The sequence below is a fragment of the Hordeum vulgare genome, chromosome 3H (assembly GCF_904849725.1).
Source record: "Hordeum vulgare subsp. vulgare chromosome 3H, MorexV3_pseudomolecules_assembly, whole genome shotgun sequence".
Lineage (NCBI taxonomy): Eukaryota > Viridiplantae > Streptophyta > Magnoliopsida > Poales > Poaceae > Hordeum > Hordeum vulgare.
In genome coordinates, this window is record NC_058520.1 from 536,285,532 (window position 1) to 536,303,447 (window position 17,916).

Sequence of the window (17,916 nt, forward strand, 5' to 3'; positions counted from 1 at the left end):
GGAGGGACCCGCCGGTCAGAGAGAGGAGGAGGTCAACCCCCGGGCCCGCGCGCGTAAGTGGAGACGTAAAAGGGTGGAATGCGCTTTCGGTTTACCGAAAGCGTATTTCCCCGAAAGGCGCGTTCGGTTTCAGCCCCAGGGACCTGTTTGTAGATATTTTTTTACAGATTGGTCCCCGGTGCTCTAACGGGCTTATCTTTGCGCTCGTAACTCCTATTGAGGTAAAACCAGCGCCCACGTCTTCATCTAGTCGATCCCGTCTCGATAGTATTACTTTCATAAGATGTTTGTGCAGTAGAAATGACCATTATGCCCTTGCCTTTGTTTTAGCCTTCCGAGAGGGAAACCCTCTCCCGCAAAGATTTCCGGTGTGTTATTACGCTTCTCCTTGGAGTATTCGTCGACCCCCCAGGCAAGCCAACCTCTTGCTATGAGCTCCGGACATGCGTGATAACTTTTCTTGCACTTTGTGTGTTCATCTGTATCACTTGTTAGCCTGCATTTGCATATAACTGTGACATCATTAATAATAGTCCCTAGTAATGCTATTCATCCAACATACGCCCAGAGATGTTGCTCTTGCATATTTAATGCTTATATCCTAGTACATAGTGAGGAGCTGTGTGTGACGCTGACGAACCCTTGCTCGCATTTCTTTCAATACTAGCACCATGCCTGAGTCTATGCTGTTTCCGGCCGTCCGGGGTGGATGCCAATGTTATATTCCTTTTGTCAGCAGCTGTCCCGTGTTCTGAGCTGCTTTTCGGTCGTCACGGGCAACCATTGTATTTCTTTCCGTAGCGGTGACCCTATGCTCTGAGCTGTGCTTCGGCCGTCTTAGGGAACTGCTACTTTCTTATTATCAACGCCGTCTCATGCTCTGAGCTGCTTTCCAGCCGTCTTGAGCCGAGGTTGAGTTATTCCGGTAACGCCCCAGATTTGTGTTGTGAAGACCGTTCTGGTGGCTACCGAGTTATTTGCTGATTTTATGCGAGGGTTCCGAAGGTCCCACTTACAGCTATAATTGGTAAAGTAATAATTTGCTAATTATATTATACTGTTGAGATTACTGTCTATGATTACGTTGTGTTTTATCTGACAATTTATGAATATAGCTTAACAGTAGTGGCTTGATCTGATTATCGGATTGTGGTGACATCAAAGTGTCAGCTATGACAGATCATATTCAGGATAAGATACCTAGTGGGTTGATCAGAGTCACCTGTCCGGGCCCACCCGCACAACCTCCTCTTGCCGATATGGGACGGCCGTGACTTTAGCTGATCGCGTGATCTCTCACCGATATGCCCCAAAGAGGGAGGGTTATGCACGCACGCTGACCCTGATCAGGTAGGCGGTGATAACCCTGTGAGCCCAGTTAAGTTGAGTTGGGTACCCGTCCCCGTTTGGGACAGTTTTGTTTGTCCATGACGGTGGTAGGTGTCATGAGGACACATGTGTCATGAGGACAGAGGGCCACCCAGGGCAGGACTCTGGAAGGGAGTGGTTGCCGGGGATATGATGGAAGAGTCATGGGTCAGGCAAGTTAGGTTGGAGCAATGCTGGTCCACCCGAATGGGATCACGAGGTCAGTGCTCCAGAGCGTGGGTAAAGTGTGCAACCTCTGCAGAGTGTAAAAACTATTCGAATAGTCGTGTCCACGGTAATGGACAGCCCGATCAGACCTCAGTAGATGGTCAACCATATCTATGATAGTAATGATGGAAGAACTCGTCTCGTGTGAACTTTAGGGGATGTTGATAACATGACGGGTTAGCCAAGAGAAGGCTACATGATGATCAATCAGACGACCGTGTGATGTGACCCATTCAGGTTGGATTACGAGTATGTCAAGGGTTGTGGTACAACCCAGAAGAGAGTAAGTTGATATTCGGTGACAGTAAGCTGGTTAAGTAATTGTTGTGATATTTTCCATGCTAGTGAGGTAGATTACATGTTTAGTCCATGCCATGCTATGCTTGATTTATATCTTTCCTGTTAATGCCATGCCATGCTTAGAATAGCTATTATATAATCATTGTGCTTGCGTTGTTATCTGCTTGCTTGGATGCCATGTATTTGGTTGTCTTGCGAGTACATTCCAAGTACTCACCTGGCCTTGCACGTGGCCAGTTGCAGGAGAAGACCCGTCGTGCTAGATCGTAACCAAGCCAGTCCTGCGAGTATGGAGCCCAGCCAGGGACGTCGATGCCGCTGTATCAAGACCTCTGCTGCCATTTAGCTAGCCTTGGAGTCATGTAATATTGTTGTAAGCAACAGTATTGTAATACTCCATTATATTAATAAAGCCATATTTGCCTGGAATTTCTGTATCATGCTCTTGACGTGCGTCCGGTCTTATCCTGGGGACGGACGTGTGTCGGCCCTCGATTGGGGTGCCACATGAAATGACTTCAGTTGGCATCAGAAAGTTGGTCACTATTTTTCATTGGACCTAATCTCGGTGGCACGGAGATGCTATGGTTTGGCTTGAGGCTCTGTCTTGGCAAAAGTCGATGGGTCGTGATGGAAATGTTCGGCGGGACCGAGTTGACTATTTGGATTTTGGAAGATTGATACAAGAATGTGGTTGAGGGTATCGGTTGCAAATCTCTAAGCACTTGAGGAGCCGAGTCATTATCAATACTTCGTCCTCTTTTAATAGTATTGCCTTTTTCCTATGGAGTCGATGTGACCAATGATCAATTAATCAAAGATGTAGAGTCTTGAAGCATTTCCCAATCCATGTGCTTAGATTTTTGAGGGGTCCACAATCACCTATAAAGGCCATGCCATCATTCAACTTCTCTATACTTAGGAAAATCATTATTTCAATGAACTATATGGCGTGATTAATCATCAAAACCACCCAGGAATAGGATGCACTTTCAGCTGACAACTAGTACTCGCCTTTACCAAAAGTGGGCAAAGTGAACCCGTAGTGCGGGGCGCGAATCGATTTGGTCGAGATCAAGCAAAGGTACACATACAAGACTTGGTCTTGTGCCGGACTGGCGTACTATCGTTCTCCTCGACCCCTTTGAGAGTCCCCCCTCCTTCCTCCCCTTCCGTCCTCCATCTCCCACACCTCCGGCGGCTATGATGGCCCGCACTGGGTGGTGGTGGTGGTTTAGATTCTAGATGTAGTTTTCTTCTTGGCAAATAATGTGATGCCCAGATCCAGAGGTCTCATCTGTGAGGCATCTTCTTCTCTCCCTTGGGGTCATGCTGATGGCAAAGAGGTAGAGATAAGTTTCACCTCCGGTGAGGGACCCTTTGATGTCATCTCACTCTGATTCCATGGCAAAGTTTAGGCCCGTCTGGCTTTGCTCCCACTTCTTCCCAAATTTGTTGCTAGAATAATCCCCTTCATGGCTTGTGCAAGAGGATCCTCTGTTCAGCCTCACTTCGAAAGCCACCATGGTGGTGGATACAAATATGGGGAGGAGGAGGGTTGTGGAATTTGTTGATGAGGGTGTTGTTTTTCATCGATGGTCTTCGTGGCGGAGCTATGGCTCTCACTGATTGTCGGCCTCCACCACATCGTCGTCGACTCTTCTGGCCCAAGGGCATCCGCTCTTATTCCTCGTGGCCTTGATGTCTAAGAGCATCTCTAGCCGTTTTTCCCAAAACGCACCCTGACGAAAGCCTCTTTGGCATTGCCCCAGCGCTATTTTCGCCCTGAGGGTGAGCAAGTTTCCAGCTGCGCCCCCAGGTTTCGGCTCCCGGATGGCAACCTTTTCAAATTCTTCTTTCCCGCTGCCAAAAAGACACCGCAAGTTCGGCGATCATCATGCCACGAGTTGGTGATCACCATGCCATAGTTCGGCGATCAAACGCACCCAATAGTTCGGCAATCAAAATAAAAGGATAAAATAGGGATGAAACGGATCAAACAAACGGCTCGACGTGGTGCGGCTCCTTTTCCGCAGGATTGGCCAGATTCGTCGTCGGCCTAGTCGGGTTGTTCATCGACAGCGTAGTCGGGCTCGTCGTCAGCATGGTTTCTGTTCTCGGGCTGGGCGTCATCTTTGGTGGTACCGTCGTGGTCGCCGTTGTGGTCGCTGCCGACATGGGTATCTGGCTTCATATGAGGCCGCGTTGCACTATGTACCACACCTTCACCTTCTCATCCGTTGTCGACGAGTCTGCCGCCGTCAAGAACTCCAGGTCTGTGTTCCTCTTCTTTGTAGCGACATTGATCATCAACGCATACCACCGCTCGTCGGATTTATCCTCTCTCCTGGCAGCACTCCTCTTGACGTCAGTGATGCATTGCTTAATCGAAGCTTGCAGTCGTTCGGCAGCACGCGCCGCATCCCTCGCTGCCCTAGCTTTTTTGGTGCCATCTGGGTGCCCTTATACCGCAGCCGGGGAAGGCGCGTCTGGGTTGTAGGTCTCCTTGGCCTTGTCGAGAGCGAGCCGAACTTCCCTCCACTTCTCACACAACTCAATCCTGGAGAACACATGATGGAACTTGAACTCTTGGTCCTCGTTGTTGGCGCGATACATGGCAAACATTTGAATCATATGCACAAAACCGCGGACCAAAACATGTCGTCACAGTACACGGCGACGCGACGAACTAGGGCCGATGAACTTTGTCCATACCTGGCCCTCGACATTGGCGTTGCTTTCCGGGCAAGCAGCGACCTCCTCGACGACCCCATGCAGCTTGTTGCAGGTCGTCTGGATCGTCCACCAGCGGTTCGACTTGGCCTTCTCGCCGCGGTCCATGTGGATGTTGCCGAAGTCGGGGTCGACTAGCTTGCGTTCGTTGAATGCCGTTTTGATTCGTCGCGCCGGTGGTCGGGTCGATGCGGACGATCTTTCACGCTTAGGAAAGCCGCTCGTCTTCCTTTGACGTCCACTTGACATGTGGTTCGACTGGGCTGGCGTTCGCCGCCGGCTTTCTCTTCCCTCCCTTCTTCTTCGACACTAGTTCCGGTTCCACCTTCATCGCCTCTTCCTTCCCTCCTCCTCCTCGGCATTGTCGAGCTCGTCGTGAATGTCGTCGATGATGTCCATTGTTTCATCCTGCACCCCGAACTCCGGGTGCGACGTGGCGGCAACGGATCCGCTCGTGATAATCTCGTCCATGTCGCCATCGGTGTAGTTAAACCGCAGTGACGAAGTGGGCATGAATGGAAGGACATCACGGTGCAGAGACGACGCAAGCGAGGCTACTGACAAGTACACCGACAGTGAGTAGTTGTACTAGGTGTTGAGGCCGGCGCTGAACGCGGGTGAAGGAGTGCGCGGGTCGCGGCCAAAACCAATGGGGGAGGAATTCTGCGACGCGCCATGTGGGAAGGTGCTGTTGGGATTGAAGCCGCCATGTGCGTCGCCGTCGGAGTAGCGAGGTGATACGTCTCCAACGTATTTGTAATTTTTGATTGTCCGATGCTATTATATTATCTGTTTTGGATGTTTTATATGCATTAATATGTTGTTTAATATTATTTTTGGGACTAGCCTATTAATCTAGAGCCTAGTGCCAGTTTCTGTTTTTTCCCATGTTTTTGAATTTTGCAGATAAGGAATATTAAACGGAGTCCAAACGGAACAAAATCTCCTGAATTATTTTTCTTGGACCAGAAGACACCGAGGAGACTTGGAGTAGGGGGCAAGGCACATGCCGGGAGGCCACAAGCCCTGGGGGGTGGCCGCGCCCCTGGCTTGTGGGCCCCCTGCAAGTCTCTTAACCCTATTTCTTGGCCTATAAATTCCCAAATATTCCCGTATCACCAAAAAGAGGCACTGAAATACTTTGACGCCCGGGAGCCTCTGTTCCCGATGGATCGAATCTGTGAGCCTTTGCCGATAATCTGCCGGAGAGGGAATTGATCACGGAGGGCATCTAAATCAACTCCATTGCCCCTCCGATGATGTGTCAGTAGTTCACAACAGACCTACGGGTCCATATCTAGTAGCTAGATGGCTTCTTCTCTCTATTTGGTCTTCAATATCATGTTCTTCATGATCTTCGTGGAGATCTATCCGATATAATACTCTTTTGCGGTGTGTTTGTCGAGATCCAATGAATTGTGAGTTTATATTTAGATTATCTATGAATATTATTTGAGTCTTTTCTGAATTCTTATATGCATGATTTCATATCTTTGCAAGTCTCTTCAAATTTTTGGTTTGGTTTGGCCAACAAGATTGGTAATTCTTGCAATGGGAGAAGTGCTTAGTTTTGGGTTCAATCTTGCGGTGTCCTCACCCACTGACAAAGTAGGGGTAGCGAGGCACATATTGTATTGTTGCCATCAAGGATAAAAAATCGGGTTTTCATCATATTGTTTGAGTTTATCCCTCTACATCATGTCATCTTACTTAATGCGTTACTCTGTTCTTCATGAACATAACACTCTAGATGCAGGAAGGAGTCGGTCGATGTGTGGAGTAATAGTAGTAGATGCAGAATCGTTTCGGTCTACTTGACACAGACGTGATGCCTATATGCATAATCATTGCCTTGGATATCTTCATAATTATTTTCTTTTCTATCAATTGCTCGACAACAATTTGTTCACCCACCGTATTATTTTCCTTTATGAGAGAAGCCACTAGTGAAACCTATGGCCCCCGGGTCTATTTTCCATATTATATTTTCAGATATATAAACCAAAAATACCAAAAATACCTTGCTGTAATTTATTTACATTTGTTTCCGCAATCTTTTATATCTATATCTATCAGATCTCATCCTTGCAAATAATTATGAAGGGATTGACAACCCCTTTATAGCATTGGGTGCAAGAGTTTGATTATTTGTGTAGGTACTACTATTGGGGCCGTGCTTGTTCCTCCTACTAGATTGATACCTTGGTTCTCAACAAAATGAGGGAATCTACTTCGCTGCATCACCCTTTCCTCTTCAAGGGAAAATCAACGCAAGCTCAAGAGGTAGCAAGAAGGATTTCTCGCGCCGTTGCCGGGGAGGATACATAACAAGATCATGCCTACCAAGTACCCATCACAAACTAATCTCTTGGAATTACTTTATTTGCCATTTGCCTCTCGTTTTCCTCTCCCCCACTTCTAAAAAGATTTTTAGAAAACACCCAAAAGATTTTCCTTTTTATTCGCCCTTTCTCCGTTTGTCTCTTTTTGTTTGCTTGCTTGTGTGCTAGATTGCTTGCTTTGTCATGATGGCTCAAGAGAATACCAAGTTATGTGACTTTTCCACTACTAATAATAATGATTTTGTTAGTACTCCAATTGCTCCCGCCACTAGTGCGGAATCTTGTGAAATTAATGCCGCTTTGCTCAATATTGTTATGAAAGAACAATTTTCTAGCCTTCCTAGTGAAGATGCTGCATCCCATCTAAACACTTTCGTTGAGTTGTGTGATATGCAAAAGAAGAAAGATGTGGATAATGAAATTGTTAAATTAAATCTATTTCCTTTCTCACTACGAGATCGTGCCAAAACTTGGTTTTCATCTTTACCTAAAAATAGTATTGATTCATGGAATAAGTGTAAAGATGCTTTTTTTCAAGTACTTTCTGCCCGCTAAGATTATCTCCCTTACGAACGATATAATGAATTTTAAGCAACTTGATCATGATCATGTTGCACAATCTTGGGAGAGGATGAAACTAATGATTCGGAATTGACCCGCGCATGGTTTGAGCTTATGGATGATTATACAAATTTTTTTATGCGGGATTGAATTTTCTTTCTAGAAATCTTTAAGATTCCGCCGCGGGTGGTACTTTTATTGAAAGCACGCTACGATAAGCTAGTAAACTCCTAGATAATATTATGGCTAATTACTCTCAATGGCATACCGAAAGATCTCCTACTAGTAAAAAAGTGCATGCTATGGAAGAAGAAAATCAAGGAGAAGAATTCATCGCGTTTTACGATACGGAGGCGCCGCCACCTCCTGTTCTTCATCTGGAGGGCAGATATGGAGTCCGTTCTGGGCTCCGGAGAGGGGAAATCATCGCCATCGTCATCATCAACCTTCCTCCATCGCCAATTCAATGACGCTCTTCACCATTCCTGAGTAATCTCATCGTAGGCTTGCTGGACGGTGATGAGTTGGATGAGATCTATCATGTAATCGAGTTATTTTTGACGGGGATTGATCCCTAGTATCCACTATGTTCTGAGATTGATGTTGCTACTACTTTGCCATGCTTAATGCTTGTCACTAGAGCCTGAGTGCCATGATTTCAAATCTGAACCTATTATGTTGTCGCCAATATATGTGTGTTTTAGATCCTATCTTGCAAGTTGTAGTCACCTACTATGTGTTATGACCCGGCAACCCCGGAGTGACAATAGCCGGAACCACTCCCGGAGATGACCATAGTATGAGGAGTTCATGTATTCACCAAGTGTTAATGCGTTGGTCCGGTTCTTTATTGAAAGGAGAACCTTAATATCCCGCAGTTTCCATTAGGAGCCCGCTGCCACGGGAGGGATGGACAATAGATGTCATGCAAGTTCTTTTCCCTAAGCACGTATGACTACATACGGAATACATGCCTACATTAGATTGACGAACGGGAGCTAGTTACATATCTCTCCGTGTTATAGCTGTTACATGATGAATCACATCCGGCATAATCATCCATCACCGATCCAATGCCTACGAGTCTTTTACTACTGGTCCTTGCTACGTTACTTTGCCGCTACTGCTGTCACTACTGTTGCTATTACTCTATTGCTACTGCTGTTACTTTGCTGCTACTGGTTACTGTTGCTACTGCTGCTATCATACTACCTTGCTACTGATACTTTGCTGCACACACTAAATCTTTCAGGTGTGGTTGAATTGACAACTCAACTGCTAATTCTTGAGAATACTCTTTCGCTTCCCCTTGAGTCGAATCAATAAATTTGGGTTGAACACTCTACCCTCGAAAACTGTTGTGATCCCCTATACTTGTGGGTTATCAAGACAATTTTCTGGCGCCGTTGCCAGGGAAGCACAACTATATTTCTGAGTCAATTGGGATTTACGTCTGCTGGTCACTATGAGGAATCCAATAGATCCAAGAACTGAAATCTTGCCCTCAACTACGAGGACAGGTAAGGAACTGCCATCTAGCTCTGCACTTGATTCACCTTCAGTTATGAGTAAGTTTGCGACATCACCTCCTGCTAGAAATCTTGATATGTCGCATGTGCTTGATGATGCTACTTCTGTTGTCCACGATGCTTATGATGATGCTATGCTTGATACTGCTTTGACTGATGATGCTATGCTTGATACTGCTTTGCGTGATGATGCTATGCTTGATACTTCTTTGCCACTAGGTGCATTCCTTGATGCACAAATTGCTAGAGTTGCTGCTAGATGTGATGATACTTCTGAAACTGCTGATACTATTGAAGTAGAACATGTTACTTTGCCTGAATTGCCTGTTATGCCTGAGCGTTATGTTATGGCGGGAGAGATAGCTGAGGATTTTCTTGCGTGTAAGGATAGCTATGATGTTGAGAAATTGTTCTCAAGTGGAAAGAAAAATCTTTGAACACTAGGATGAATTACGACCCGAAGTTTGCTACTTCGCCTATCTTTCTGACCAATAAGGATTATGAATTCTCTATCGACCCTGAGTTGATCACTCTGGTTGAATCTGATCCTTTTCAGGGTTATGAGTCTAAAACGGTTGTAGCCCATCTTACCAAACTGCACGATATAGCCACCCTATTCACGAGTGAGGAAAAGATCCGCCACTACTATATCCTCAAGCTATTTCCTTTCTCGCTAAAGGATGATGCTAAGACTTGGTTCACTTCTCTTGCTCCTGGTTGTGTGCGTAGCCCCCAGGATATGGTCTACTACTTCCCTGAGAAATATTTCCCTGCCCATAAGAAGCAAGCTGCCTTGCAAGAAATATACAACTTTGCTCAAGCTGAGGAAGAGAGTCTTCCACAAGCTTGGGGGAGGCTCATCCAGCTACTGAATGCTTTGCCTGATCACCCTCTTGAGAAGAATGAAATACTTGATATCTTCTATAATGGACTTACTGGTGCTTCTAGAAACCATCTAGATAGTTGTGCTGGTTGTGTTTTTAGGGAACGAACTGTAGAACAAGCTGAGATTCTACTGAATAACATCTTGTGCAATGAGAATGCTTGGACTATTCCCGAACCACCTCCTAAGCCAACTCCGAAGAAAAGAGGTATTCTATTCCTCAGTCCTGAAGATATGCAAGAAGCTAAGAAATCTATGCGAGAGAAAGGCATTAAATCTGAAGATGTCAAAAACCTACCACCTATCGAAGAGATACATGGTCTTGATAACCTGATACAGGTAGTAGAAGTAAATTCTCTGTGTAGGTTTGATGAGAGTGATATTCCTTTTGATAAACCTGCTAGCTTATGCCTGGATGAATTTGATAACTTTGTTGCCAAACAACAGAGTTTCAATGATTATGTTAGCAGTCAATTGGAACAGAATGCTCGTATGCTTAGTCATATAAGTGCTTGTGTGGACAGAAATGTCAATGATCTTAAGCTTCTGTGTAAGCATGCCTCTATGGTTACTACTCAAGTAGAACAAGTACTTAAATCTCAGAATGACTTGCTTAATGAGTTGAATGACAATTCTATCAGAGTCATTACTAGAGGCGGTAGAATGACCCAGGAACCTTTGTATCCTAAGGGTCATCCTAGGAGAATTGAACATGATTCTCAAGGAGTTAGCACTGAAGCACCTAGTTATCCTAGAAAGATGAAGAAAGATGATAGGAACCTGCACGCTAGCAACCCTGTTGCTGTTACCCCTGAGAGTCCAAACGATGCCTCTGTTTCTGATGCTGAAACACAATCAGGTGATGAACATGAGCCTAATGATAGTATCAATAGTGATGTTCATGAAGACGCTCAACCTAGCAATGATAAGGATGTGGAGATTGAACCTGTTGATCTTGATAACCCACAGCCTAAGACTAAGAGATATGATAAGAATGACTTTGCTGCTAGGAAGCTTGGTAAAGAAAGGGAAACATGGGTTCAGAAACCTATGCCCTTTCCTCCCAAACCATCCAAGAAAAAGGATGATGAGGATTTTGAGAGATTTGCTGAAATGATTAGACCTGTCTTTCTGCAAATGCGTTTGACACATATGCTCAAAATGTCTCCGTATGCTAAGTACATGAAGGATATCTTTACCTAATAATAAAGATGCTATCGTTTCCGTCGGAAAACCCACCGAGGTGATTTTACAAAAAAGCCCTTAGTGTTTATGACATTAAACTCGTAGTATATATTAAATATATTTTTAAATACTCATATCTTTTAAACCGTAACTCCAAATTTAACATATTATACATGGAATTTGATTAGAAAAATATGTAGAATTTAAATATGATATTATTTTATCTGTTAAATATTTAATAAAAATACTATCTAGGGTGCAATCTTAATAAATAAGTCATTATTCGTCTTTCTTTCATACCGGTACTCATCGGGGTTGGGAATGAACACGTCAACAAAATCAGGATTAGAGATGAAACTGAAGGTCACTTGACTGATTCTTTGTACGTATTAAACCTACATGCAAGCCGTGTTAAAATAGAAGACCTGTGAAATTTTAAACTGCATTTTTTTAGGATAAGACCATATTTATTTGTATCGTAACTATAAATTCTCAAATTATAGACATTTTTTATAAATTAAGAGCGTGTGTGGTGTGGTATTTCTTTCTCCCGTTGCAACGCATGGGCCCTTTTGCTACTTGTGACTAATAAGAGGAGGATACCTGAGGTTGAGATTTCCACCATGCTTGCTATTTATACCTTCAAGTGTGGAACTCCTAAGAAACTGGGTGATCCCGGAGTGCCCACTATACCTTGCTCCATTAAAGGTAACTACGTTAGAACTGATTTATGCGACCTTGGAGCCGGTGTTAGTGTTATGCCTCTTTCTCTTTATCGTAGACTTGAACTGGATAAGTTGACTTCCACTGAAATCTTTGTGCAAATGGCCGACAAATCAACTGCTTTTCCTATCGGCATTTGCGAGGACGTGCCTGTTGTGGTTGCTAATGTCACTATCTTAACAGACTTTGTTATCTTGGATATTCCCAAGGACGATGCCATGGTGGTCATCCTTGGAAGACCCTTTTTGAACACTGTAGGGGCTGTTATAGATTGCAACAAAGGCAATCTCACTTTTCATGTCAACGGTAATGAGCATACGGTGCACTTTCCGAAGAAACAATATCGAGTACATTGCATCAATGCTATCGAAAAAACTTCATCGATTGTTATTGGGAGCTTTGAATGCCCTATACCTCGTGTCAAGATGAAGTATGATTTGCTTGTTGGCGAGATACACATCCCCATTGAGGTAACCTAGTGACTATTCGAAAAATTCTCCGTTCTCTTTTGTGATTCGAAAAGGTTTGTTGAGGAGACTTGATCAACCTCATTGACGGATTTCTTTTGATGACCATGAGATGGATGAATCGAGGAGTCACAAACCTCTGTTCCAAGCTTTCACCTTCGGTTGCTTAGAACAAAAATGATAGGTTTAGTTTAGTTTTCCCCGTTTTCTGTTTTAGCGTCCGGTAGAAAAGTACCCCGAAAATAAAAGTTCTCCGAACGTCGTGAAAATCAAGTATGATTTTTTCTGGAATTTTTGAAAAATACTGAGACGAAGAGCTTGTCTGGGGGCTGTACCAGTGGGCCACAAGCCCTGGAGGTGCGGGCACCCCCCTGTTCGTGCCTACCTGGCTTGTGGGGCCCACGTGCACCCCCTCCACTCATTCTTGCTCTCATCTGCTCCTCCTACCTCCAGAAAAAAGGTTTCGCAACTCAAACCCGTGTTCTTGCTCCTCTTGCCGGGATTTTCGATCTCTTTTCTCAAAGCACCATTCTCCGAACTGTGTTGGGGAAATTACTCCTTGGTAAGTGACTCCTCCATTGGTCCAATTAGCTTTTGCTCTAGTGCCTTATACTTCGCGTATTTTTGCTGCCTTGGTGACCATGTTCTTGAGATTTGCATGCTAATTTTAGCTGGTCCCAAGTAGTTTTGATGCGTGATATGGCCTCTAGGCACTTGTGGGAGTAGTTGCTACAAGTTTTGTTGAGCCTTGTTCACTTTTCCTTAGAATCACTAAAAATTTCAGAAATTTTCAGAGATAGAAAAGGGAAAAGATGAGGAGATTCACAAGAGGCTCTTCAAGCCGTGACCCCAAGGATGATGGAAATGAGAAGAAGCTCAAATATCTGGTCCCTCGAGTCGCAGAAGTTCGAGCGTGCGAATGGCCAAGCGACTTGTTCTTACGCGCCACTGGAATTTAGGAGGACTTTTATCACTTGGTGGAAAATGCAGGCCTTACTGCCTTCGTTGAAGATAAGTGTCTGCAATACCTCCTCCTCACTATATCTTCGTACAAAGCTTTAACTTTTATCCGAGGAAGAATCCTCCTATGGTTGAGTTCAAACTTTATGATATCCCCCAGCGCATGTCACTCCAGGATTTTTGCAATGTTTGCAAATTACCCTACATTGGGGATATTCATGAACCTCGTCCACGGGACTTGGAGGCTTTCATCGATACAATTGCTGTAGGAGAGTAGAGAGGAGTGTCTTGCGCTAGAGCTGCTAGCATTCATTTTCCCGTGCTTTGGTACTTGTCATTATAGGTGGGAAAATGTAAGGCTGAAAATATGGTATGGAGTAGACCGTGGGGGCCATAGTGTTCACTAGAGGCTTCTCTCAAAATAGCAAGTATTACGGTGGGTGAACAAATTACTGTCGAGCAATTGATAGAACCGCGCAAAGTCATGACGATATCTAAGGCAATGATCTGGCATATATGCATCACGTCCGAGACAAGTAGACCGATACTTTCTGCATCTACTACTATTACTCCACACATCGACCGCTATCCAGCATGCATCTAGTGTATTGAGTTCATGACGAACAGAGTAACGCTTTAAGCAAGATGACATGATGTAGAGGGATAATCTCAAACCAATGATGAAAACCCCATCTTTTTACCCTTGATGGCAATAACACGATACGTGCCTCGCTACCCCTTCTGTCACTGGGTGAGGTCACCGCACGGTATGAACCCAAAACCAAGCACTTTTCCCATTGCAAGAGTCATAGATCTAGTTGGCCAAACAAAACCCACAACTCGAAGAGAATTACAAGGATATGAAATCATGCATACGAGAGATCAGAAGAAACTCAAATAAGATTCATAGATAATCTGATCATAAATCCACAATTCATTGGATCTCGACAAACACACCGCAAAATAAGATTACATCGGATAGATCTCCATGAAGATCATGGAGAACTTTGTATTGAAGATCCAAGAGAGAGAAGAAGCCATCTAGTTACTAGCTATGGACCCGTAGGTCTATGGTGAACTACTCATGCATCATCGGAGAGGTCATGGTGTTGATGGAGAAGCCTTCCGTGTCCGAATCCCCCCCTCCGGCAGGGCACCAAGACGTGCCCCAGATGGGATCTTGCGGAGACAGAAGCTTGCATCTGCGGAAAAGTGATTACGATGCTCCCCTGATTTTTTTGGGAAATTTGGGAATTTATAGGCACAAGATCTAGGTCAGGGGACCTCCAGGGGGCCCACAAGCCTGGATGGCGGGCTGTGACAGCCCGATGCCGACGTTCCAGAAGATTCCCCCTTTTCTTTCCGTTTTCGTCGTGTGTCTATTTTCTTTCGTCGCATCATGCGCATCATCTGCATTGCATCGACATCTCCGTTTCCGCCTGTTTTCAAACTTGCATCCGTTGTTAGTTGCAGGTTCTCGTCGTTATCCATTCTGAGTCCTACCGCACTCGCACGCGCCCGCGACATCGTTCGAAACCCTGTTTTAAAAGTGTGCGTAAAACTTTCTCTGATCGGGTTGAGATTTGACGTGCGGTCTTATTTTAATATAGCTATGCCGCCTGTCGAATTTCGTCGTGATCGGAGTTCGTCTGGAACCTCAACGATCGACCGTAGTGGCACCGTATTCGGTCTACCGTCGGACGTCTGTTGGTGTTTTAAAAATCGTTGTCGCGCCGCCCGTTCTCCCTCTCGTCTACGGTTATCCCCTCTACACGGCCGCGTACCCGTTCCCGCGTACGGAATCATTTGAATCCGACCCCGCGGTTGGATCCGGAACGGGATTCCGGGTAACCTAGCCCCCCGTTTGTCTATATATAGACCCCTTCCTATTTATTTAGACAGCCAACCCCCGTGCCTCGAAATCCGTGCGAACCCTAACCTCCCACGTCTCTCTCTCCTCCTAACAGCCTCAGCCGTCAGGGCCTGCGGAGCCCATCGCAGGCCCGTCCCGGGCCCGAGCTGCCGCCGCCCCGATCTGCCCGAGCTCCCTGCCTCCGTAGCGCCGACGCCACCCGCCGCGTGCACCTCCCCGCGCCGCCGCCATGCGCCCCAGCTCGTCGGAGAACCGCGTCAGCCGCATCCCCGAGCTGCCTCGTCCCTGCCTGCTCCTCGTGCCGTCACCCCGCATGAGCTTCCTCGCCGCCGTCGTGGATTGCAGTCCCTGCCTGCCGGCTTGCTCCTCTCGCGTCGGGAATGGCCAGATCCGGCGAAGTCCGGCCAGATCCGGCCGGCTCCGCCCCCTCCCGTCGCCTTACCTCCCGTGCAGCGACTCCCTCCCCGCCATGCCCATTGCCTGCAAGCGCCGCCGCCAGCAGCCGTGGTCAAGAGAAATGACCGAGGGGAACGAAGCCTGAGCGCGTGGGCCTTGGCCCACCTTGCCCCTCCCACAGCGGCCCAGCTGGCCAGGCGAGGCCCAGCTCCCGTTCACCACCAGGCCGGCTGCCCCCTCTCTCCATCGGCCCAAGAGGCCTCAGGTGAGCTATCCCCTCCCCCCATGCGCATATTTGTTATGTAGTGCCCCTGTTCGGCCCATTAGTGAATTAGAGTGATTTTCGGAATTAATCTAAATTCGAAAAAAATATCCGTATATTAGAGCGCCCGTGATTTTTATTCCGTAAGTCGGATCGGAACGTGTAGTATATGGTTTTCGCGTAGTTTCTCGTGTAGAATCCGTTTTTACCACTTGCATAATTATTTGACATAGTTTTACGTGCCAAACGCCTAGTTTAGCGTGCTGTCCCAATAGGGGAACATCCTGTATTTATTTTTCTTGCGGTCCGTATTGCTCGAATACCTTAGGTAAAATGCCTATGTTTTAGGGACCATTATTCCATGTATTTTAGAGCGGTCATTGGTATTTTTGCGTGTAGGGATTGCCGGTAGTTTATTTTCCCGTGTATAGGTTATTTTCTCGCATTTACGTGTGGCATTATATTGTTGTGCAACCCCACCTATTTTATATGTTTTCGGGGTAGGGATTTTTCTGTGCAATTAGTTTTAGCTTTTGAGTAAGTTAGTTCGTGCGATATTTTTCCGTGATGCCCTTTTGTTTATTTCGTAGGATTTATTCCGTGCTTCGTTTGACGGAGTTGTCAACTAGAGACTTGTTCTTTGATGTTTAGACTAGCCCCTGGTATTTTTGGTTGCAATAGAAAAGCATGTTTAGGTGTGGTTTTCTTCCTCTCGAGTTGCTAGAAATAGTGCTGATTTGGAGGTGCTGAAATATTTCTTAGTCTGAAATCTGTTATATTTTGTTGCTGTTTTATTCTGCTTCTATCTTTAGATCTGTAGCTCTTTTGAGGTTGGTCCAATGGAGTTAGTTGTAGACCTTGTGTTTCTCTAGCATGCTGTGCATTTTCATGCCATTTGGAGCCCTGTAGCTATAGGTTTTGCTGCTGTCAATATGGCTTCAGATCGAAAACTGCACTTCCATGAGGTGTAATTTTCACCAAGTCTGAAATAGTGTGTGAGATGCCATTTTGTGTCTTCTTTCCCTAGTGATCCATGATGCCATGCTAGTTGTTGTTAGTTTTTTGTTGTAGTGCTTCTTGCCCTCTTTCATTTCATGCCTTGGTTGATTATATTTGAGTTGAGTAGCTCGTAGTTGTGGGGCGTAGAAGATGCTATGGGGCTGATTTTGGCAGATTGTAGTGATATCTTGTTTTGCTCGTAGTTTTTGAACCGTAGCTCCGTTTTGATCGTGTCCTACATGAAACTTGCTTAGAATCTCGTGTAGTTTCATTTTCTCTTGGTGGTTGTATGTTTTGAAGTGCTCGTGACCGTCGTTGCACACATATTGCATTCATGCCATCATATCTTGCGGTGCTTGTAACTTTTGACCCGTAGCTCCGTTGGAGATGTTCTCTATGTGTAAATTGCTTGAAATGACGCGTAGAATCACGTGAACCTATTTGTTTTGCTGTTTAACAACTAATTAAATGTGTTAATTCAGATCTGGACAGAATTGTAAATTAACATGTGAGGTCGTTTTGGAGGTGCTATATGACATTTCCGACCTCATTTAAAATGCCTAGATATGTAGTTTAATTGCGCTTCACCTCTTGCCATGTTTAACCACATTTAATATTGCCGTGTATCTAATCGGGATAGAACTAAATATTTAAACGTGGAGTTTCGTCAATATGCAACTCGTTGCATATTGAACTTCACTTAACGTGTAGTGTTTGATTGTGTGGTTTGACATGCCGTGACTTGCATGTACTCAGCTGCTCATGCATCATATGTGTTGTGCATCATGTGGTGAATATCGTGTGTTGATGCTTGTTTCCGGTTTGCTTCGTCTCGATAGAGTTCCGCAAGCGTGTCAGATGTGAGGACCCGTTCGACTACGTCGGTTCGTCTGCTTCACGGAGGCATTCTTCTTCCAAGCGGGATCTCAGGCAAGATGACCATTTCCCCAGATACCATTACTATCATTGCCATGCTAGTTTTACCATTTCTATCGATTATGTCTCGTTGCCTACCACATGTTGAATTTCAGCCTCGCAACAATGCCATGAAAACCTTCAACCTGCTCAACCTAGCAAACCACTGATTGGCTATGTTACTGCTTGCTT